Source organism: Gorilla gorilla, chromosome 14 (genome assembly GCF_029281585.2).
Source record: "Gorilla gorilla gorilla isolate KB3781 chromosome 14, NHGRI_mGorGor1-v2.1_pri, whole genome shotgun sequence".
NCBI lineage: Eukaryota > Metazoa > Chordata > Mammalia > Primates > Hominidae > Gorilla > Gorilla gorilla.
In genome coordinates, this window is record NC_073238.2 from 118,142,733 (window position 1) to 118,166,225 (window position 23,493).

At 37.6% G+C, this 23,493-nt stretch overlaps 2 long non-coding RNA genes across 2 annotated transcripts in view; both read left to right on the forward strand.

Moving 5' to 3' along the window:
- LOC129526196 (uncharacterized) overlaps positions 1-23,493 on the forward strand; it is a 128,967-nt gene that overhangs the window by 66,921 nt on the left and 38,553 nt on the right. The window lies entirely within an intron of this gene.
- Positions 6,989-9,463, forward strand: LOC109029398 (uncharacterized). The gene is made up of 2 exons (XR_002008456.4): positions 6,989-7,110; positions 9,094-9,463. It is a non-coding gene; the product is annotated as an uncharacterized lncRNA (long non-coding RNA).

The window sequence follows — 23,493 nt, forward strand, 5'->3', positions numbered from 1 at the left end:
CTTCTGCCCCTGTAAATATCCAGAGTCCCATGGTAGAACCTGAAAACCTTGATTCTGAACCTGAAACAAATACTTGATTTTATAATTTATGTGTATATTTAACATATAGACATGTATATTAGAATTGGGAGAGAGAGAGAGTTCCAAAATATATTTATGTTCCCTTTTCTGCTTTAAAAATTCAACCATTGTGGAAGACAGTGTGGCAATTCCTCAAGAATCTAGAATTAGAAATACCATTTGACCCAGCCATCCCATTACTGGGTATATACCCAAAGGATTATAAATCATGCTGCTATAAAGACACATGCACATGTATGTTTATTGCAGCACTGTTCACAATAGCAAAGACTTGTGAACCAACCCAAATGTCCAACAATGATAGACTGGATTAAGAAAACGTGGCACATATACACTATGGAATACTACACAGCCATAAAAAGGGATGAGTTCATGTCATTTGTAGGGACATGGATGAAGCTGGAAACCATCATTCTGAGCAAAATATCACAAACACCACATGTTCTCACTCATAGGTGGGAATTGAACAATGAGAACACTTGGACACAGGGTGGGGAACATCACACACTGGGGTCTGTCATGGGGTGGGGGGAGGGGGAGGGATAGCATTTGGAGATATACTTAATGTAAATGATGAGTTAATGGGTGCAGCACACAAACATGGCACATGTATACATATGTAACAAACCTGCACGTTGTGCACATGTACCCTAGAACTTAAAGTATATATATATAAAAAAAAGACTGTATGTGACACAGGCTGGGTAATCTAGCAAAGTGAGGTAACCTGAAAAGCCACCAACGTGCTGGTCGTTCTGTTCAAGAGCTGCCAGTGTCTTAAGATCTGGGTACAAAACCCAGCACAGCCTCACTTCTGCTGTACTCCATGTCCAGTCTCAGACTCCAGGTTCAAAGGATGGGAGCATAGATTCACTTCTAGATGGGAAGAAATTCAAACAAACTAGGGTCACATTTCTAGAATACTGCATGAAACAAAAATCCCTATTTATACATTTATTCATTCATTCACATAAAATAAATCTTGGGTGTGTTTTGTAAAACTTTTCATTCCAAACATGATCTTTAGTTTGTAAAAGATAAGAGCAGATACTTAGGATAAGCTACTGCCAGCAACACTGCAGGCACATAGATATTGTTACTGAAATTTATCTGCACCTTCCAAAACAATCTTTACTCCTATTGAGTGCTCATCGCCCATCTGAGTAGATGAAAATAAAATTCACTTGATGCATTTTTTAAGAAACCACACTCTCAGTTCATGCACTTGGTGATTTATTTTACTGATCTGTTAAAGATTTCAGAGCTGATGAAGTGACATATTCTTGGTCAGTTAGTGACATCCTCTTAAAATAATGAGGACAAGATTTTATTAGTTACTTACATCTTGAATCATTTTTATGTGTTCAGTGTACATTAGGGAGATTTCACCAAGGGATCTGGGTGACACATTTATGAAACAAATATGAACATTAAAGGGTATCAGTCTAAAAGCAGTTCATTGTACAAACCACTTATAAGGACATGTTACATTTTAGCCGAGTTACAAAGCCTCAGTTGGTTCGAATTGTTTTTTTTACTTTTTTATTAGTTGAGCCTATGTAATAAATATCATAAAGTGCAAATATATGTGTGAGCTAATATTAAAACTTGCTCCATTCTATCCCAGGAAATTCATCTCAGGAGCTGCTGCATGCTTCTCAAGTTGTTTTAATATAACAAAGCAAATGTCACTTTTCTTTTGGTGGCATGGCTCATTTCAAAAGTACCCTGAGCGTCTATGCGAAACCATGCTCAGAGAATAGGACTAGGGATTGCAAATGGCATTTTCAATGAATTCTCTGAGTACATTCATATCTTTTTCCTGGATTGTGAATTCAGGCAACTTTAAAAAATTAAAACTACTCTTTCACTTTGGGGCCATTATTAAGTAAAATAGGGATGGCGTGACCACAAGCATGGAGATGTTGGACAGTCAGTCTGGTAACCGAGACAGCTAAGTGACTCGCGGGCAGGGAACATCCACAGTGGGGACACTCTGAAAGAGGGGAGGATTCATGCTCCAGGCATAACGGGACTGAGCACTGTGAGATTTCATCACACTACATAGAACAGCATGCAGTTTAAAACTTATGAATTGTTTATTTCTGAAATTTTCCATTTAATATTTTCAGACTGCAGTTAATCTCGAGTAAATGAAACTTTCAAAAGCAAAGCTGAGGATAAGGGGGACTGCTGTATCTATAAAATGGGCAGATATTTCGTATAAGATAATGGTGTCATAAATTTTTCTACAATCCAACAAAACTATATTAACATTAAGGAGTCTACCCCAACCACACAAAAAATTCATCACTTTGGTACTTTGACCCCTTAACTGTTTCATTTCTAGAAATGTTTTGGATTTTAGAAACTTGCATTCCCCTTTTATAGTTTTGTAGTTATTGACAATAATACTTCTGAAACCTTTTTTTTTGAGGTGGAGTCTCGCTCTGTCGCCCAGGCTGGAGTGAAGTGGCACGACTCGGCTCACTTCAACCTCCACCTCGCGTGTTCGCACCATTCTCCTGCCTCAGCCTCCAGAGTAGCTGGGACTACAGGCACCCGCCACCACGCCCAGCTAATTTGTGTTTTTAGTAGAGACGGGGTTTCACCGTGTTAGCCAGGATGGCCTCGATCTCCTGACCTTGTGACCTGTCTGCCTCAGCCTCCCACTGAAACCTTTTTAAAATAGAATTTAATCTCCATAAATAGGCTAGTATCTCAAGCCAACTGATGAAATAATCATAACGATACAGCTACTTCCCTTAGGATGATAACATTTGTGAGGATAACTATTGCTTTTTCTTACCCGCTAAAATTCAGTTTTCTCTCTGTGTAGTGTCAGCAAGAGCTGGACATAAAGAACAGTTCTGTAGCTGTCAGGGCCGGGGTGTACCGAGGCAGCCCATGGTGGTAGATAAAAACAGCTGTTCTGGAGTCAGAGTGACTTCTGTGCTGGTACTTATTCCGTTAGTTACTTGCCGTGTGCTGTCAAGTAAGTTACAACACCCCTCTGATGCTCTTCCGTAAAATGAAGCTAACCGTGTAGTATGGAGAGGATTACCACCTCACCATAGATTGTCCTTGCAGAAGAAGCTTCTGCAGTGCCTGGTGTGTAGTAGGCACTAAATATACATTTCCTTCCCTTCTCCTTACTTTCCTAACACATTTTTCTTTTATTTTCCTTTTCTATTGTTTCTTAACTTTCAAGCAACACCATTAATTCAATGTTTCTTAAGCATTAGTATTTTTTTTTTGTCTTAGAGCTACCTCCAAGCCCATATCAGTAGAAAGTAAATTCAAAAACAAAACTACAGCTTTATAATTTGTTTAGTTTTATGCCTAAGTGAGGCATAGAAAATCACACTGGAGGAAGCGTTATTTGCCTAGATCTGTCTGATTCTAAAATTCATGTTCTTAAACGTTAGCTTACACTACCTCTTAATAACTAAGGCTAAGAAGAATTATTACGCTAATTATAAATTCCTGAAATTATAAGGGCTATGTGGGAGAATTTGACTCTGTTTATCTAAAATCATTTGATCCGTGATAAAAAGAGAAATTTTCCCTGCAAACATCATTGCAAAAAATATTTTTGAACTACTTTTTGAATCATGTTTTGTTAATAACAAACCAATTATTGAATACTCATTATGTGCTAGTATCTTTGCTGGCCTTTTTTTTGGTTAAGATTATTATTTATTTAGTTTTTAACTGGCATATAAAAATATATGTGTATAGTGTACAACATGTTTTGCTGCATGAATACATTGTGGAATAGTTAAGCAAATAAACATTTGCATTAAATTGCATACTCATTTTTGTGTATATGGTGAAAACACTTAGAATCTATTATCTTTGCAATTTTAAATTATAAAATACAATGTTATTAACTACAGTCACCATAATGTACAATAGATCTCTTGAACATATTCTTCCTAACTGAATTTTTTGCTCTTTGATCAATATCTTCCCCTGACCCTCAGCCCACCAGCCCTGGTAACCACCAGTCTGTTCTCTGCTTCTGTGAGTTTGACTTTTCAGGTTGCACATATGAGTGAGACTATGCGGCATTTGTGTGTCTCTTCCTGGCCTATTTTACTTAGCATGACGCCCTCCAGGCTCATCCATCTGTGTAGTTCATTGGTCCTGCTCATGTTTTAGCTCCCTTGATTGGGACCCCAACCTTATGAGAGGATTATTAGTATTATTCATTTTTATGGTAGAAAATTGAGGAATAAAAAGGTGAAGGGCGGCCGGGCGTGGTCGCTCACGTCTGTAATCCCAGCATTTTGGGAGGCTGAGGCAGGAGGATCACAAGGTCAGGAGTTCGAGACCAGCTCGGCCAATATGGTGAAACCCTTTCTCTCCTAAAAATAGAAAAAGTAGCAGGGCATGGTGGTGCACACCAGCTACTCGGGAGGCTGAGATGGGAGAATTGCTTGAACCCGGAAGGCGGAGGTTGCAGTGAGCCGTGATAGTGCCACTGCACTCCTGCCTCTGCAACAGAGACTCCGTCTCAAAAAAAAAAAAAAAAATGTGAAGGGCCTGGCCTAAGAGCTTACAGAGACTGAGAAGATTTGTTAGGTCAACCCAGGCCCGCTTCTTTCTACCCTTTGGGTTGCTATTTCTCTTGGACCATCTAGCACACCATTATAGGCATATCTTTCCCGTTTTTTTGTTTGTTTGTTGTTTGTTTTTACTAAGTGCTGTACTATCACTGAGTGCTTTAAATAATGACAAATGGCACATTCCCGACTTAGAACACTAGGATACTAGAGCAGTGGCCCAGCTGGGGGCAATGCCTGGAAATGTTTTTGGTTGTTGTAACTGGGAGGGGCGTGCTCCTGGCGTCGAGTAGGCGGAAGCAGGGCCGAGATGCTGCTCGGCCTCTTACAATGCACAGGACAGCTCCCCAGGACAAAGAATCTTCTCGTCCCATATGTCAATAGTACTGAGGGGGAGAAACTCCGTTCTTCAAAATAACAGTTTTTCAATTCCCTAGTACAGCATTCTTACACTGTAATAGTAAACAGAATGGATGTCCTAAACAGTAGACTACAAAAATAATTTGGTTGCTAAAAGCGTTTTTGTTTGTTTATTGGTTGGGAAAATAATATAAGTTGGATCTTGGCTCCACTAGCTTTCACAGTCAGTGGCTATTTGTACATGTAAATAATTTTCATCAATTAAATTATAAGGAAACTAATTAAGACATCATAAATTATAACTAAATGTTGATTACTAGGCATCCAAATTACCTACTCACCTTCTAATTGTGTTTGCATATCTTAAAAAACATGTTTGATTAAGTAAGAATGTAAGTACAACTTGGGATGTGTCCTTTTTTTATAGATATAAAAATGAAAAGTTTCTAAGGCCCAGGATGTCTAATTTCTAATTTCTTAGATAGTCGCTAATTCATGTTCCATCTCAAGAAGTTCAAAATGAGAAGGCGGCATTCCAAGGACTACCATGGTTTGGTTCTTTCTCATAATAATTTTAATTCTAATAAATTCAGTTTTTCTAATTCCTTTTTTATGGTACTAAATACCCATACATTTAATCTCTTTCTAATCTTTCTTTCCGCTTCCCCAGTAAATTGGAAGTAGGCATTGCAGAGACACTTGACATTTTAAAACCGGGCTTTGACTGCTGGGATAATAAAGAGCTCTGTTACTGAGTGTCACCATAGTCGGTGAAATATCCTGGCACGTCTCAACCTATACCATGTTATAATTTCATGATGAATATCTTTACAAAAGGAGACAGATAGTTGTCTTTCAGAAGCACAGGAAGAAAATTAGAAAGTACCAAAGTGGCATGAACTATCTCTTCACAGAAGTAAAGCAAAAAGCCCGAGAACCAAATAGAGATTTAGGTAGAAAGCTTAAAAATCAACCTTTTTATTTTTTTAAAGCAAACGACTTATAGTACAAATAGACAGTGTACATTAGGACATATGTTTGTAGCCTAGGAAAATATACAACATATGCTTTATTGCAGAACATAATCCATTTAAAAAATAAGAGCCATCTTTTTCTAAGGGCATAGGGTCTAAAAAACCACTTCTTATTTTCAATGCTGACTTGTATGTAATTTTGGTAAAGGATTCACTGTTTGCATTTATATGGATTTCTAGTTTTGATTAGAAAACAAGTTATTGAATTTCTACTTATGATTACAAAATGACTGAATTTGCCCCAAACACTGGAAAGTAAAAATGTGGATGGAATTCTTGTTACCACCTCAATATCGTTCAGTTAAGGAGTGGGTTGTCCTCACTAAATATTCACTCCAAAGATGAAAGAGCTAAAGCTATCCAATCGGGGTGAATAATTTCCCCAAGACCTCACTGGAGCAACAGCAACACAACTGTAATATTGATATCTAAGACATCTTCCTCTGCCATCTCTTCATTCATTCTTTGAGCAATATTTATAAAGCATGAAATTTCTATGGCCCTGGTGTTACATTATATACTCAGGATTCAGTAATAAATGATGATTAAAAAGACAGAATTCCCGCTCTTAAGGAGCTTTTAAGATAGAGGGAGATGGTATATAAAAGTAAGCCCCCTTTGCAATAAATTCTTTAAGGAGCACACAGGATTCACAGTGCCCTGCTGGAGATACAGTCACAAGTTTTCTACGGTCACAGGTTTTCTGCAAGAACTGATTTCTACGAGAAACTGAGAAAGAACTGAAGCAGGGGAAGGAGTCGAAGCTCCAGGCATAGGGAAAATTACAAGAGGGTAAACAAATCATGGCTGGTGCAGGGACCTGTGAGTAGCCGAATACTGGGGCTCAAGGTTAGCTAAGGAAGTGACAAATGAGGCTGGAGAGGTTTGCTAGGACAAGCCATGAAGGGTTTGTTCATTATTCCATGTCATTTGGATTTTATGCGGAGTCTTTGTAAAAGTCACGTGAAGAGATTTTCATGTTGGAAAGATGACTAACTGCATTGTAGAATTAATGTGAAAGGGTGGCCCAAGGAAGCAAGTTTCTTCACAGCTATTGCAATAAACAGGTGAGGAATGACTGAGGTCTGAATTGGATGGTGTTGGCACATGAAAAAGATGGACAGATACAAGATATATGGAAGAAAGAAAATTTGAAAAGTGATTAGTTAAGTGCTACCATAGAAAAAGAGAAGGAAGAAAAGGACCTAGGCTATGAATTGAGCAACTGGATAATGATACAATTTTTTAAGGTAGTAAACATAGAAAGTGGAGCATGTTTGTGGACCATTGTCTTTCTGTTTAGTGATGTGAATATGTACTTATATTTTAGCCAGATAAACTTGAAGTAAAAAATCCAGTCTATAGTAAAGCATGAATTGGAGAGAGAGACTTGAGGTCTAAACTTCACTTTAAGTGCTTGATCTATAATGATGGGAAGGAGGGGAGGTGTAGCAGTCTGGCTACCTTCCTTTCTAGCTCTTTTTGCTTCAATGTTTCTAGAAGTAAAGATGGGATTTCTGAAAGTACTTAAGTAGAATGAGGTGGGAAAGTAGGCGTGAATTCAGCCTTAAGTTAATTTTACTGACAGTTCTCTATGTGCAATTTTGCTAATGATCAAAATCAGCCAAAATAACAGCGAGTTATACAAGTTTAGAGAAAGCCAAAATTGTTGCCTACCAGATAGTTTGTCACAAAAAAAGGATTCCCAAATTGCCAAGTGCTGTTTTCATTTGCTGCCTGCTGCCATTCTAACTTACCCCCTATCTATTGGAAATTTCCAGAAGGCATCTTAACTGACTTCTATGGTGCTAATTGCAGAAAACTCACCGAATTTCCTTCTTTTAAAGACATTATATCCTCTTCTTTTCTGAATTAAAAATAAAATCTCAGTCCAAGACAACATTCTGACAGAAGTTTAAACAAACCTGGGGCATTAAAATGCAGTTAAAAAAAAAAGAAGAAGAAAAAGGGAGAACTGTAACATGCCCTGTCTATATAAAGAATTGGAAATGCATACAGTATTGTGTTGTTGAGTTTGGGGTGGTATGTTTATGCGCTTGAGTGATTTTTGCCCTATATATTTATCAATTGATGTGAATTCAAACCAACTACTTAAAAGTTGGGCAGCTGGGGCCAACTACTGTCAGTAGCCAGTGGCTGGCACCCAATTATGGCAACGATTTCACTGAGAATTACCCATGCGCTTGAGTACATAGGTCCTTATGCACAGAGCTGCTAGAAGTCTATTTCTGCTCTCCCTTGAGCCTAGGATGACAATCATGATAAATTGTATCATACTGTGAGGTGGTTTGTGATGAAAACAAATTTCCACTCGGGATCATAACACAACCTCTACACTGAGGCTCTGATAAAACACTTAGAAATGTGCAATTGTCTTTTCTCTCCTCTTTCTCTTTTGTCTTTGTTAAAAATAAAAACCAAAACCAATACATTCCCACCCAAAGAATAAACCCACAAAAAAACAGACATTTAAGATAACTGAAATGTGTACTGGGAACAATACTCTTTATCTAGCTAGAGATTGGGATTTTTATTATTTTATCTATGGATATCTGTCTGTCTAGATATCACGTATTTGTGTATCTATCTTCTTTCCTAATTATTCAGTTTTCAAGTGGAAATGAGATAGTGAAAAATGAATAGGTGGGGATTTGAAAATTATAGATGGGATAAACTGTGGAGGTAGGGAAGCTATAGGTGTTTAAAAAACTAGATAACAGCTTTCTCTATGGAATTGGACAATTTTGAACTTAGGCAAGGTTCTCTTTGCAGATATGCCACAGTGGTTAGCATTTTGATAAGATCTTTTTTTTTAAACAGAAGGGCTAATTTAGTTTATTATTTGAATATATTGGTATTTTGGTATAAACTGGATCACCTCCCTGTTTTAAAATTAAGCCTGCTCTTGGTCAAAGTAAACAGAATTCGTCATTTTAAAGGGAAAATGCAATGCCTTATCACTTTTCACTGTTAAATTTCTTGCTTTAATCATTTAAATGGTGTGATGTTCTTGTCTCCATTCTCCCTAGGGTCTACTGGAGACCTTGGCTTTTTATTTCCCTGACACAATTTCACACTGCTGGAGCAATGCTTGGATTGCTCTGGAAACACTGGCAAATCTCAAGATGCAGTTCAGGCTTCTCTATGATGAGTGTGAGTCCCTAGGCTGTCTCTCAAACTAAAGATTCCCCAGCCAGGCAACTCTAAAGAGTCTTCGACAAGGCAACACAATTACTCTGTGTGCTTAGAAGAAGAGGGGTTATAAATGTCAGCTGTTGCTCTTTGAGTCCTGCTAATTCATTCATTGATTCACTCATCTTTCCCACAGGCATGTGCTGTGCGTTTACTGTACTGCATGACACTGTGGAGGTTATAAAGAAATAAAATACTTGGGGCTTACTCTCTATGAAATAAAATTCTAATTCTTTCTACCATATATTCTTATGTGAGATCCCAGCCTGCTCTACCTGGTGCCTGCTCTACCTGTTACCTGAACTAGGGCATTTATGTATCAGATTAAATTTAAAGGTGTTTCAATAGTTAATAATGATCAAACGTTATAAATATTGGGAAACTATAATGGATGAGGTGGAAAAGAAAAGGCCACTAAGTAGAAAATCAGATAAAATAGACATATATAAAATTAAGTCATGTGTTATGGGCTAAACTGTGTCCCCCACAAAATTCATGTTGGGGTCAGTACCTCAGAATGTGTCTATTTGGAGACAGGGTCTTTATAGAAATAATTAAATTAAAATGAGGTCACTAGGGTCAGCTCTAATCTAACAAGATGGGCATCCTGATAAGAAGAGGGAATTTGGATACGGAGGGAAGATTATATAAAGACACGGGGAGAGGATGACCATCTACAAGACCAAGAGAGAGGCCTGTCCGTAAGAAACCAACCCTCAAGGAGAGAGGCCTTTCTGTAAGAAACCAACCCTGCCAGCACCCAGCTTTTGGAGCTCTAGTCTCCAGAAATGTGAAATAAATTTCTTTTGTTTAAGCCACTCAGTCTATGGTACTTTGTTACAGCAGCCCTGGCAAACTAATACAGCATCAAACTTGGGAAGTCATTCAAATGCATTTACTGAGCAAATCATTTGTACATATCATTATCATAAATGTTGCATAGTAGAAATTAATTTATCTAGGCCCAAAGCTCCTTGAAATTCACTTCTCTAACAAGTAAAATCACACTTTGGATATCTGAGGAACACACACATATCCAGGAACCTAAAGTCAAGTGATGTGGGGCTTTTATTATTGGTAAATGGGAATTTTAAAAATTGGAAAAATCACAATAATGGTAACAATAATAATGACAATAGAAGCTGCCTACATTGAGTGTCTTCTCTGTGCCAGATATGGCAGTAAGTATCACAACACCTCTCTTTAGTAGAGATTTTTATTCCTCTCAAAGGAACTCTATCTATCTATCTATCTATCTTTCTATCTATATCAATCATCTATCAATCAATCTATATATTGGGGACCTGAAGCTTCGATAAGTTTTCTTGTTTGCCCAAGCTTTCATAGCTAGGATTTTAAATATAAATTCATCTGAGTTCTAACCCAAAGCTCTCATGGTGGAAGGGACATGGTATAGGCACGTGTTGTTCTTTCAAGGAGTGTCAGACACTTTCAAAGGATTCATCTGCCCCAAGAAAGGTCAGCTCTGTTCCCCAGGTTCCATCAATTATCCTGGGTAGGCACTGGGTTTTAATGTTTACTGAGAGCTCTGAATTCCATACTAGCCCATCAGGATGGAAATATCCTGGGAAGCTTTTGAATATTTAGGCCTAAATATATTACTCTGGTCTAAATACTCCTAAGTATTTCAGAACTTCAGATCATTAGGAAGTTACCCTTCTTCCTCCCCAAACCTCACCCAGTTACTTGAAGAGGAGCTCACAATAGACCTCTCCTTGCCTAACAGTTCTAAAGCAGTAGGGAGGAATTGTTGCTAAGGTCTTTACAAGGTCGCAGCCAAATATATGAAATAAACAAGAAGACCACATATAAATTTACATAAAAATATGCCTTGAATTTGCATTTAAATGCATTTCAATCTACATAAAAGTCTATTCTTGTAGAGTATAAATTTTATAATTGTTCTTCTTTAAAGCTGTCATTTATTTTTCATGCCTTGTCCACCCCCCATCCCACTTTCAGTTCTCCCCATGATGTCTGCATGCTCGGGGATGACTCCTTTCATGACCCAATTGAGATGTCATGGAGGTGCTGGCACTTTTACATAAAAAGCTCACACTAAGGCAGCCTCCATTTTTTTATCTCATCAGAAAATCCACTACATAATTTTCTTTCCTCTTCCTGCCTAGTTTCTGCTCTCTCAAGTGAATGTAAAATGCACCACTGTCAAAGAAACTTGCACCAGACAGAGTTAAACAGGCAAGGAAGACTTTATTCAAGACTATTGCAATTGGGAGAGAGACTAAACTCCACACCCTTAAAATGAAAGGTGGGCGAGGTTTTCAACACTGGAGTGAACTAGTGGAAAAGTACTGAATGACATGACAGGAGGTTGGTCAGTGGGATCAGGCCACCTGTGTTTCCCAACTGGTGCTGATGGAAGTTTGGCTCACGCCCTTTCACAGAGACTGGGAGATAGGGACTCCTTCTTGATGATGCCATCTCAGTGATGGCTCCCAGGTCCTTGAAAAAGACATTCCTTAGTTGTAAAACTTGCAAGAGGTTGGGAGAAGATTTATATCTTAAAGAGGCAGAGAGAGTTTCCAATTGCAAGTGTTCTAAAGTTTTTCTGTGAAAAAGGAGGTCAGGGGCATAGAGTCAGGAAGAAACCTGACTAAAGTTGAATTAAACTGAGGGAAACGTTAAGGCTGTCTTTGTCTCTGCAGAAATAAATACAGTCAATTAATAATTATATATGCAGCTATCCAGCCCCTTCCTCATATCTGGACTTACTGTCTTCTGTCTAATATGTAGAAACTTCTTGGTTTATTTGATCAATGTGGAGGAAAGGAAAAGTCACAGTGGGAGGTTACAGCAGGAAGGTGTGGAACTCAGGACAAGTAGCTGCTTTTCCATACAATGTAAACAGAAGATGGCTTTACAAGAGTCCCCAGCTTTCAGTCAGCTGTAATCAAGAGGGTTTCCTAATTTTAGGCATTTAAGAAGGTTATTGTTTCTCTCTTTGTTTCAAGTGCTTGATAATCTTTAATGATGGTCATAAAGATGTCAGTAGCATTGAGTCACTGTTTTATAGAAGGCAATGGTTTTGATGTTATCCCATAACACCCTTGTGAGTAGGGCATGAGATTCATTCATACGGTACAGAAAAGCATAGTGCCATGCCAAGAAGAGTAGTGACTTTTGTAGTCATCCAGATAGTGACATTTTGGAGGAAGTGAGATACTTTATAGTTTACCTCCGCCACTTACCAACTCCGTGACCTTAGCCAAGTTACTTAACATGTCTGTGGCAGATTTTCCTCATCTATATAATGAGGATAACAAAAATATGAAACCTTAGGGTGGCTAGGAGAATTTTGTGAGAAAACAATCCATGTGCAGCCCACCAAAAACTTCCTGAGCATGTAGGAACCACTTGAAAAACATTGACAACTATGACTTACGGGATAAACTTGGGTTATTCCTGATTCTGAAACTCACGCTTTAGGGTATCATCTATGTCACTGTAACCTCGTCAGTCACCTAGAGTGTTTGAATTAAAATTTTCTATTAAACATGGAATTCCAGGAGCAGAAGGGGATGCATGATGCTTACAGATGCCACCTCTTTTTTTCCTGTCTCAATTTTCCAGATAGATTTTAATTTTTTAATATCAAATACTTACAGAATCTAGTCTTTTGTAACTGTTCTGCAGGCAGTGAAATAGTCTCTGCAGCTACCTGACACTGGCTGGACTGTTCTTTGCTCTATGATATTCTCAATAACAAGAAACAATAAATATCATTTCTTTTACACAATGCATTGTTCTCTTTTCTGATTTCTTTAAGTCATTCTTTGGAGTTTTAGCTTCTATAATGGTGCACTCGCAATTATAGTATTTACACTTGTTTGCTCATACTTTCCGAAAAGATGTTAAGGCCATATGCAGTACAAATGAAGAGTCATCCATCACACGCCACGGACCACTGCTGACTCCTCAGCAGGGTTTCTTTGTACTTGACTTCTAGGACATCCTCTTGTTCATTTGCCTTCTATCTTTGTCATTCCTATAGCTTCTCCTTCATAGAGAGAGAGGTTATTATTTCTGTATTATTTTATATTCGACTTGCTTTTTGCAGAGTCGCACATAGATGTATTCTGTATACACGAGTGGTTTGTAAATGTAACTTACTTTCTGAAATTCATAATCCTCATTCATGCCCATAGAGCATAAGATTGACAGGATGTTTCTCTATCCCTGATCTTCTGGACACTGTGATGCCGATTTTCTAACTGTAATAATCAAACCTGGATTTTATTTCATGGACAGCTTGAACAATATATATCCATTCTATTACTTCTCTTCCAAAAAAGTGTGCTTCCTTTAGATGGTGGTCTCTCAGGAATGAAGTGACTCGGTATTTGCTAATCTTGAATACAGGCAGTTCAAAGTCTCTAAAAGAAAACAGATTTCCACATATATTGTTGGAATAATTCTGAAATGTTTTGTTTATTCTTGAATATGTGACACTGTTAATGCATTTTAGTGAAGTGAAATGAAAATTTAAATGAGGTTATCAGAGGCTAAATGCTGTCACTCAGTGGCAGTGTTGATATTTTGGGCATTGTTCCAGCAGATCATAATCTGAGAGATAATGACTCTAGTTCTGTTTTTCCCAGCTGTTCTTACTAGTGGGAACAGCTGCCATTGTTACACTTGTAAACTCTATGCTTGGCAGCACTCTTGATGGAGTCTGAAAATGTATTTTTGTTTGTGAGTTTATTTTCCTGCATGGTAGAGTTATGTTCAGATTTAAAGCAGGAGCAACACAGCATTATCTGGTTGACAATAACGGTGCCTAGGAGAAATGAGAGGAATTCAGTTGCATTGAGCATGCATTACCTTGCATTTTCCCTTTATCCTGGTTGAATGAATCATTTGTGATATACTTACTTGAATAATATTGTCTTACATTAAAAAAGAAACCCTCAAGGACAAATGTAGATGACTGAGCCCACAGCCTGTCATGTTGTGAGATGTAAGATTAACTAAGAAATTTCTGCTACTTTTTGTGGATGATGATTCCTCATCAGGAATTCGCCTTCTGTCACCTGGGTCCCTTTGAGCCCAGTGTCAAAATTGGAAGACAGCTGGACTTGATTAGAGGTGCATACAAAAAAGGCTTCTCCCTCTGTGGCTCCTGTCTGCAGGGGACGGATTGAACCAGCAACTGTGGCCTCATTAGCGTCGTGCCCTACCAGATGTTTCTTGGAAGAATTAATATTTGACATGAAATAATTTCTCTGAATGATCAAAAATAAAAGTAAATGGATTTGAATCAAAGTGTCTTTTTTACATGAATCATACCGTATCCAAAGGATCTTCAGATTTCCTGTATCATAAATCATAAAATGGTACTAGACATCTCACCAGATGTCAGATATACAGCTTCAGCAATATCATATCATAGACTATCTTACTGTGAGTTTTTAAAGTTATGATTATTATTTTAAAGAGATACATGTTTTGACAGAGACTGTTATGAGTTTTAAGCCTTTTGTTTAGTTGTATATGAAAAATACTTCAATCCTATGTTTATTGAGGCTACTTTTTCAGGGCAGAATCTTGAATGGAAACTTCAATGAAAGGAAAAATGTCCTAAGCCCAATGCATGTGGACATTGGCTAGGATTTCCTATGAATTCCCTTCTCTTTTTGCTTTCTCTCCTATATTTTCAGCCTCAAAATAACAGTCAAAATCCAGTTTTGGAGTCCTTTATAAATGCCAGTCTTTTATCCACTAACTGATGGAATTTTCAATTTGCATAAATCCTTCATTTCATCAAATTGTAGAATATCTCCTATCAGCTATATTATTTCTTAAGGTGGCTTTCCCTTTTGACTTTTCTGTTTCTACTGGTGCGGTTTCCTTTGCTCAATCATTCAAGTTTTAAATCTAGGTCGTGATTGCTTGTCAGTTTCTTTCACTACACTGTATGCTCCTTAAATACTGGAATTGTCATCTTTTATTCTTCATTGCCTGGTTCAGCTCTTGCTACTCCGTGGTTGTTGAATAAACATTTTTGAAATAAATGAATATATATATTTTAACCTTTGCTTGCTCTGGTATTCTTCTTATGATTATAGAAACTGAATAGATGATCAAAAAATTTGAATGCAGAATCAAGTTATAAAAATGTGTAGAATAAAAGGTCTTGCCTTCATTTTCATCCCTCATCTGCACATCTCTTACTGCTCCCCATGTGGGTAACCATGGTCATTAGTTTCTTATGTTTTCTTCCAGGGTTTCATTTTGCAGGTACACATATACACACATGTGCATTCTTATTTCCTTTTTTATATCCAGAAGGTGTGCGTATCATATCACACACATTACTGTATATCTTGGTCTTTATTTGAAGTATTTTGGAAGGAAATATTTCTGTGTTTGGATACAGTTCTTTCATTCCTTTCCTTTAAGTAGTATCACATTGCATTGTGTGAAGTTGTCATCATTTATTAACTATCTGAGTTGTTTCCTATTGGTGGCCATAAAAGATGCTTCAGTAAAGAGCCTTACATCATGTCATATTTGTACAGTTAAATTCCAAGGATGTAATTTCTGGGTCCATTTTAATAATGATGACATTGCCAACTTGCCCTCGGAAAGGATGGTACTAATTTAGCCCAGCAGTATATGAAAGCACCTGTTTCCCTATAACCTCATAAGAGGGTGTCTGAGTCTGCTGTTATAACAAAATACCTGAGACCAGGTACTTTATACAGAGCAGAAACTTATTTATCACAGTTCTGGAGGCTGCAAAGGCTGAGATCAAGGTGCCAGCAGGTTTGATGTGTGGTGAGGGCCTGCTCCGTAGATAGCACCTTCTCTTGTGACATCCTCATGAGGCAGAAGAGTGGAAGGGCAAAAAGGGGTTAACTTTCTCTATCAAGTCCTTTGATGAGAACAGCTAATCCCAGTGTGAGGCCAGTACCCTCCTGACTCAGTAAACTCCCAAAAGCCAAACCTCCTAATACTGTGGCATTGGGGGTCAAGTTTCATGAATTTTGGAGCAATCAACATCATTCAAATGATAGCCCAGAGTCAGTTATCAAAACTTAGATTTTTAAAAAATATCTGGAGAAAAATGTATTTGAATTCAATTTTAGTTAGCATTTCACTCATTATATGTAAATATGAACATTGTTTCATGCGTTTTGGCATCATTTCCATTTTCTTTTTTGTGAACTGTCTTTTCATTTCCTTCCTATTGGGATTTGGGTTGGTTTCTCATTAATTAGCCAGGCTTGACCCTAGTGGGAAATCTGAGCACTCCTCAGTCCCTTTCCCTGTTCCCTGACAGTTAGCTGCACTTAGCTCGATTTTGTTTTGCATAAACTCTCTACCTGAAGGAAATTTTGATTCTCATGTGGTTAAATGTATCAGATTTATGGCTTTTGAGTTTTGAGTCTGAATAAAGAAGACTTTTCTTATTTCAATATTATGAAGAATTTAGCCATGTTTTCTTCTAGTAGTTTCACAGCTTAATTAATTCACATATAGATTTTTGATCATTGGAAATTTATCATGGTGTAGAGTGTGGCATATGAATTTAGCTTTATGTTTTTCCAAATGTCTACTTAGTTATTCTTGCCAATTTTAGTAGTCCCCTTTTCCCTACTGATTTTAAAAGGTAGAAACAACTTTTGCCTCATACTAAATTCCCTTTTTTTAAAAGGAATTTTGTTTTGAATTGGGATTTTGCTAGGTTTTCTAGATTCTGAATTATGTTTGATGGCCTATTTATGCATCAATACCATATTTTTTTTATTATTAATGCCTTATAATATTTTGATATCTAGTAAAACCAGTGATTCTTCATTGCTCTTCTGTTTCAAATATTTCTTCACTACATTGTTTATTTATCTGTATTAATGTTATAATCACTGTCCTAATTCTAAATAATATGATTGTGGTATTTTGTTGGGTACATTTCAAAGAAGCAAATAAACTTAACAGAGAAATAATTATTGTACGATGTTAAATCTTCCTCTCCATGAACACATTCTGTGTCTTTTGTTCAATTCTTAAGTTTTGTTTTTCAGCTGGATTTTAAAATTGTTTTCATATAGATTCACACAGGTCTTATTAAATTTATTCCTACGGGCTTTATAATTTACTTTTATAGTATAGGACCTTTCCTTCTATTATACTTTCTAACTGGCTATTGTTTGCACGTGTAAAAACAATGGATTTTTTAATATTAGTATTACTTTTGTTTTCTGCAATTTTTATGAACTTACTGTTTGCAGTATTTTTTATTACCATTTGTGATTTTCAGGCATAATCAGATCAGGTAAAATTAAGTCTTTTTACTTTGAATTTTTATTACTGTAATTCTTTTCATTTTGTTTTGTTTTATTTTTGCTTAGTTCTTCATTTACAACATTACATGATGGCTTTTATAGTAGTTACGCTTGTTTTGTTCCTGACTTTAGTGAGATTATTCCTTTTTTTTTTTGTTTGTTTGTTTCAAGCATTTTGCTTACTTTGGGGCTTAGACATCCCTCTCTCTCGCTGTAAATGTATGTGTATGAGTGTGTATATTTATAAATTGATGCGCTTTTAGCATCTACAAATATTAAGTTCAACTTAATATTTGCATCAATTTAAGTCCTCCAGAAATAAATGTTCAAAAAGGATTAGACAAGCAAGAGATTTATTGAGATAAATACATAAGAATAAAAGAGCAGGGGTTGGTAGGCCTGCGCACAGCATTGCAGGCCTGAGACCGACAATGTTAAATGAGAGACGGGAGGGAGACCTGACAAGAAGGCTCTCAGACCCTAGTGCTGTTCTCAGAACGTTTGGTCACAGTGATGTGGAGTTCCTGAACCAAAGATTCCCATCAGAGGGTTCTGTAGATCTGCAGGATTGGACTTCCTTCGTGTCCCTTCTGTGTCTGCCTGGGAGAATCCTGAGGGAAGTGTGGTCTCCATGTGCCTGCAGCGGAGATCCCGACGGGGGTCAGCTGGGGCTGCCTGTTAGCCATGCTTGCTGTGCTCCCCGCAGGAAGGAATCTATTGAATCAGAGCTGAGAACTGCATTTCTGTGGCTTCCACAAAATTACACTTGTAGCTAACTGCTGGTTGTGTTTATTTTCATGTAGAATGCTTGCATTTCTACTCTTAGGGCACACTCAACATTTTCCTGAGTGAAAGATGAGGGTCCAAGCCTTTTGGGTCTTAGGTAACCCTCATTTAATATTTGATACAAACACTGGTGGATTTGTTCCCCTTCTAGAATGCACACTTAAAAGATCAAAAGAGAAGTAGACACTTGCAATAGAAATTTTTACATCTAAGAATATTGAATTTAGGAGTCACTTATTATGGCTTCTTCAGTAACAGGATGAACGGGAGAAAATGTACAACAAATTTTGAGCCGTAGTGTGGTAGAAACAGAAGTCTTAAAATCTGATAGGCAGCTTATGATCACAGAAACAACATGAACTTTGGAGTTAGATAAGCCTGGGCCCAAAACCTGGTCATTACCACAAATTATTTATTTAACACTATGAGCCTAAGGTACTGTTTCTTTGGATGTAGGTAGAAAACATTTCCCAGCATCCCTTGTACTGGGTATGGACATGGGACTAATTCTGTCCTACAGAATGGGAGTGGAAGGGCTGTGTGCCACTTCTAAACCTGGCCATAAAACCTTCAACATGACATTCTCCCTTCTTCTAACTGGATTCAAACAATAATGAGGCAGTAGGGGATGGCAGAGCCATCACATGAAAGGAACTCACCCTAAATGATGGCCTGGACAAGAGCTATAATCATGAAAACCCACCCAGTAGCTTACGTAAGCAAGAAATGAGCATGCGTTATGTTTGAGCCATTCAATTACTGGGTCTATCTATAACTTAGAATACTGATATGTGATCTAGTGAGAATTCAATGCTAATACATAAAGAATATTTAATTCACAGTAGATGCTCAATAAATATTAAATCCTACCCTCATTGGTAGCTTAGCCAAAGGGTACTTGGAAATGCATAGGTTTTAAATAATAGAAATAAAGTTTAAATAATCTAAATTCAGGCTGTTTCCAAGATCCATACCAATCATAATCAAATTCTTAATAATTCTTATTTTATAGCATATCACTATCTGTAGAAACGTAGCAGTACAGGAGGGATAGAGTTGGAACATTTTGCACAGCTTGTTCAGATGTGGGAGGATCATTATTCACTCATATATGCAGGAGTTAAAAGAAACTCTCATGCCACACATGAATTCTCCAGATGTAGAAATAATATTTTGTAGCTGATCTCTTACTGAGTGAGTTCTAGAGAAAAGCTATGACGTGCAATTTTTGGCACTAGACAATATCTTGACAGCAGGAAATTCAGTAACATTAAAAACAATATTTTTTAAACAACTTAGTTGTGTTGGTCACAGTTGCTAGGCATGTAAGCCATATGACACTCACAAAAGAAATAAAGTAATTGTGCATTCTAATTATTAAGAGAAGAACACAAAGATCTCTAAATCCTTAATGTTGACCCTAACTCTGTTTCTAATGCTAACACTCTAACCCTAAGTATGTCTGCATGGGGTTGAGGTCTTGTGCATAACTACACAAAATAACAGAATGGCACTCCTGGAGGGGCTGGTAGAAAGCAGTTTACACAGGCAATCTCCTTTGAGCCTCAGACTAGCCCTTTGAAACCGGCACTTCCCACCATTTATAGATGGTGTAACTGAGGTTCAATGAAAGCAAATAATAAATAGGGCAATGCATCCAAGAGTGAGGAGTTAAGCCTGGATTTGATTATGAATCTGACTGCGCTCAAACCTATGTTCCCTCCACTAGACAACACTAATTTACCTGGGATTAACTGTGTGGGCTTGAGTCTTTTTTCCCAAACAACTGAATTTTTCATTTGAAAACGTAAACTTTTTTTTTATGATTCGGCAACCTTTCTAAAACCCAGCCTTGGCTTAGGATGGGTTGTTGTTATGCATGTTATCTCTTGATATGTTGATATGTTGTTATCTCTTTTGTTGTCACACATGCAGGGCAGTGCTATCATCAAGGGATACCAAAGCACTTCTGCCGGCTATTCTAGGAAAAGGCAGGGCTAGATGAGCCCCCTTTTCCAGTTAGTTTGTCCTGTTTCCACATTTGCTGTTTTTAAGAAAGGCATGAAAGGGCCCCGTTTTTTCCAAAGTATTATTTTAAATCACTATTCTTTACCGCCAAAGAAATGCTCACTAGACATAAAGAAATGACTGATATCTTAAATCAGAACACCTAAATTGATTTCTGATACTGTCATTTACAAACTGTGCAGTTTTTGTTAAATTACATATTCTCTGACCTTCAGTTTTCATGTATGACAAATGTGAATATTAATACCTGTGTCATATGATTATTGTGTCAACTTAATGAAATATGTAAAAAAGTGTTTCAAAATCGGCCGGGCATGGTGACCCACACCTGTAATCCCAGCACTTTGGGAGGCCGAGGCAGGTGGATCACGAGGTCAGGAGATCAAGACCATCCTGGCTAACACGGTGAAACCCCTTCTCTACTAAAAATACAAAAAATTAGCTAGGCGTGATGGCGGGCGCCTGTTGTCCCAGCTACTTGGGAGGCTGAGGCAGGAGAATGGCGTGAACCTGGGAGGTGGAGGTTGCAGTGAGCTGAGATCGCGCCACTGCACTCCAGCATGGGCAAAAGAGCGAGACTCTGTCTCAAAAAAAGAAAAAAGTGTTTCAAATCTAAAATATTTGCTAATTGCTAATATTTTCACCACTAAAAAGTAAAGATTTCAATGCTTAAGTTCTTCAGATAGTCAGAACAACAGCTCACATCCTTGGGTATTTACTAATTTATTTTGCATTTGGCTCAACTTACAGCATAATTCCTTTCCACTTTTTGTCTTGATTTGGGTATGTATTGCTGTTATATGTGATTATGATTGTGATTTTGTGTGTGTGTGTGTGTGTATGTGGTGTGGTGGGTAGTGGCAAAGACATCCTTATACTCTATTTTCATCTACATATTTGTAATTGGAAGATACTATTTTGCCTTCTCTTTCAATACAAAAAATAACCCTTTTTCTGAGAATATTTTCTTTAGCTATCTTTCCAATCTATCTATTTCTCCTCTGTGCAGTTAGGAGAATGCATTGATCCGAGTATCCCTTCCAGTTCTGAAACTCTGATTCCATTGCTATCTGTTGAACTGCCTCCAAGCTGTCCCTGTGCCTTTGAAGTTTATGGCCACAGTTCACTGCATCAAATCACAGAAGTGATGAAGGCTGACCCAGCATTCTATGCTATTTTCAAAGAGTGGATCATGGCTGTTTTATAATGAACGTTAAGCCTACCTTCTATTCTGAAGTTAAATGACATTCTTCATTTAAAATTTGAAAGTTGCTTCCAAGATCAATAATCACCTGGCAACTGTGGTAATAGGTCTTTTGGACATGTAGAAGAGAATTATATAATCTCTTTTTTAAAATTACAACATGAAATATTAAGAAAGAAGAGTTTGGGGGACAGTTTTTGAACACAAATGCAATGTGAATAATGTTATGGTCAGATGCTCATGTTTATGAAAGTTCTCCTTATGGCCAGATGGATAAACCATTTGTTGTAAATAAATGGCAAAATATGGGATAATAAAACAGCAGGTGGTGAGGGTTTGGCTGAAATGTGCATACGTACACAAAAATACACACACAACACACACACACATACATATACACAACGACATACATATTAGAAAGAGATAAATGTTATTCATTAATTTCATTTTCTAAACATGAAAAATACAAATAAAAATATATCTAGGCAGTGTTTTGTGCACCAAATAATGTTCTGGTTGCATTCTAACTTTTGGAGACCTCACAAGGAAATAGCCTCTTTTTTTTTTTAATTATACTTTAAGTTCTAGGGTACATGTGCACAATGTGCAGCTTTGTTACATATGTATACATGTGCCATGTTGGTGTGCTGCACCCATTAACTCGTCATTTACATTAGGTATACCTCCTAATGCTATCCCTCCCCCCTGCCCCCACCCCATGACAGGCCCCAGTGTGTGATGTTCCCCTTCCTGTGTCCAAGTGTTCTCATTGTTCAATTCCCACCTATAAGTGAGAGCATACAGTGTTTGGTTTTCTGTCCTTGTGATAGTTTGCTGAGAATGATGGTTTCCAGCTTCATCCATGTCCCTACAAAGGACATGAACTCATCCTTTTTATGGCTGCATAGTATTCCATGGTGTATATGTGCCACATTTTCTTAATCCAATCTATCATTATGGACATTTGGGTTGGTTCCAAGTCTTTGCTATTGTGAATAGTGCCGCAATAAACATACGTGTTCATGTGTCTTTATAGCAGCGTGATTTATAATCCTTTGGGTATATACCCAGTAATGGGATGGCTGGGTCAAATGGAAATAGCCTCTTCTTATAGAAGGTTCTATTTAGACAGAAAAGAGCTGGCTGGCCAACTTCAGGGTGTCAAGGGCAGCACTTCAGTCTCTTCAGGTTGGTATGCCTGCTGCGATAGCTTCTGTTACCCTAAAAACACTGCTCTGAGAGCCACCTGTGTTGGTGCCTACTCCTCCATGGGAGTTTGGGTCAGAGGGCACATTCTGCTTATTCACGTGCCAACATAAGGAAACCTCAATAGGAACCCTAATATTCATGTCCCAAAGACTGAACTGAATCTACAGTGGTATCCCCACAATCCAGCAAGTGAGATTCAGAGAGAAAAAGTCATGTATTAGTTGGGTGCAAAAGTAGTTGTGCTTCTTGCCATTACTTTTAATGAGGTAACTAAATTACATAGCCATCGTCAAGGTATGCTTGCAGAAGATGTTGAAAATTAGTGTAACTTGGCCTTTTAATGTGAAGGAGGCACTTTTCTCATTAAAAGAGTTCAAGTCCCCAGTAGTGAATATTGTAAATGGGCTCTGATTAGGTCATGAATTTTAGGTTATGAGAACCTTAGGAAGATTTAGGAGGGTACACAGGGCTGGCTGGCCACAGAATGGTCCCATACACAGGCATGTCTGCGTTTTCAGAAGAGGAGTGTGTTTCTGTAGTTCTCCTTCTGACAAATATGACAATGAGGAACTACATGGAAAACAAACTTCTCATTAGTTTTCTTTTCTGGAACAATTTAGAATTCTGAATCCACTTTTCTCTGAGAACTGGACTCAGAAGACCTGCAATTCAGTTGCCATCTC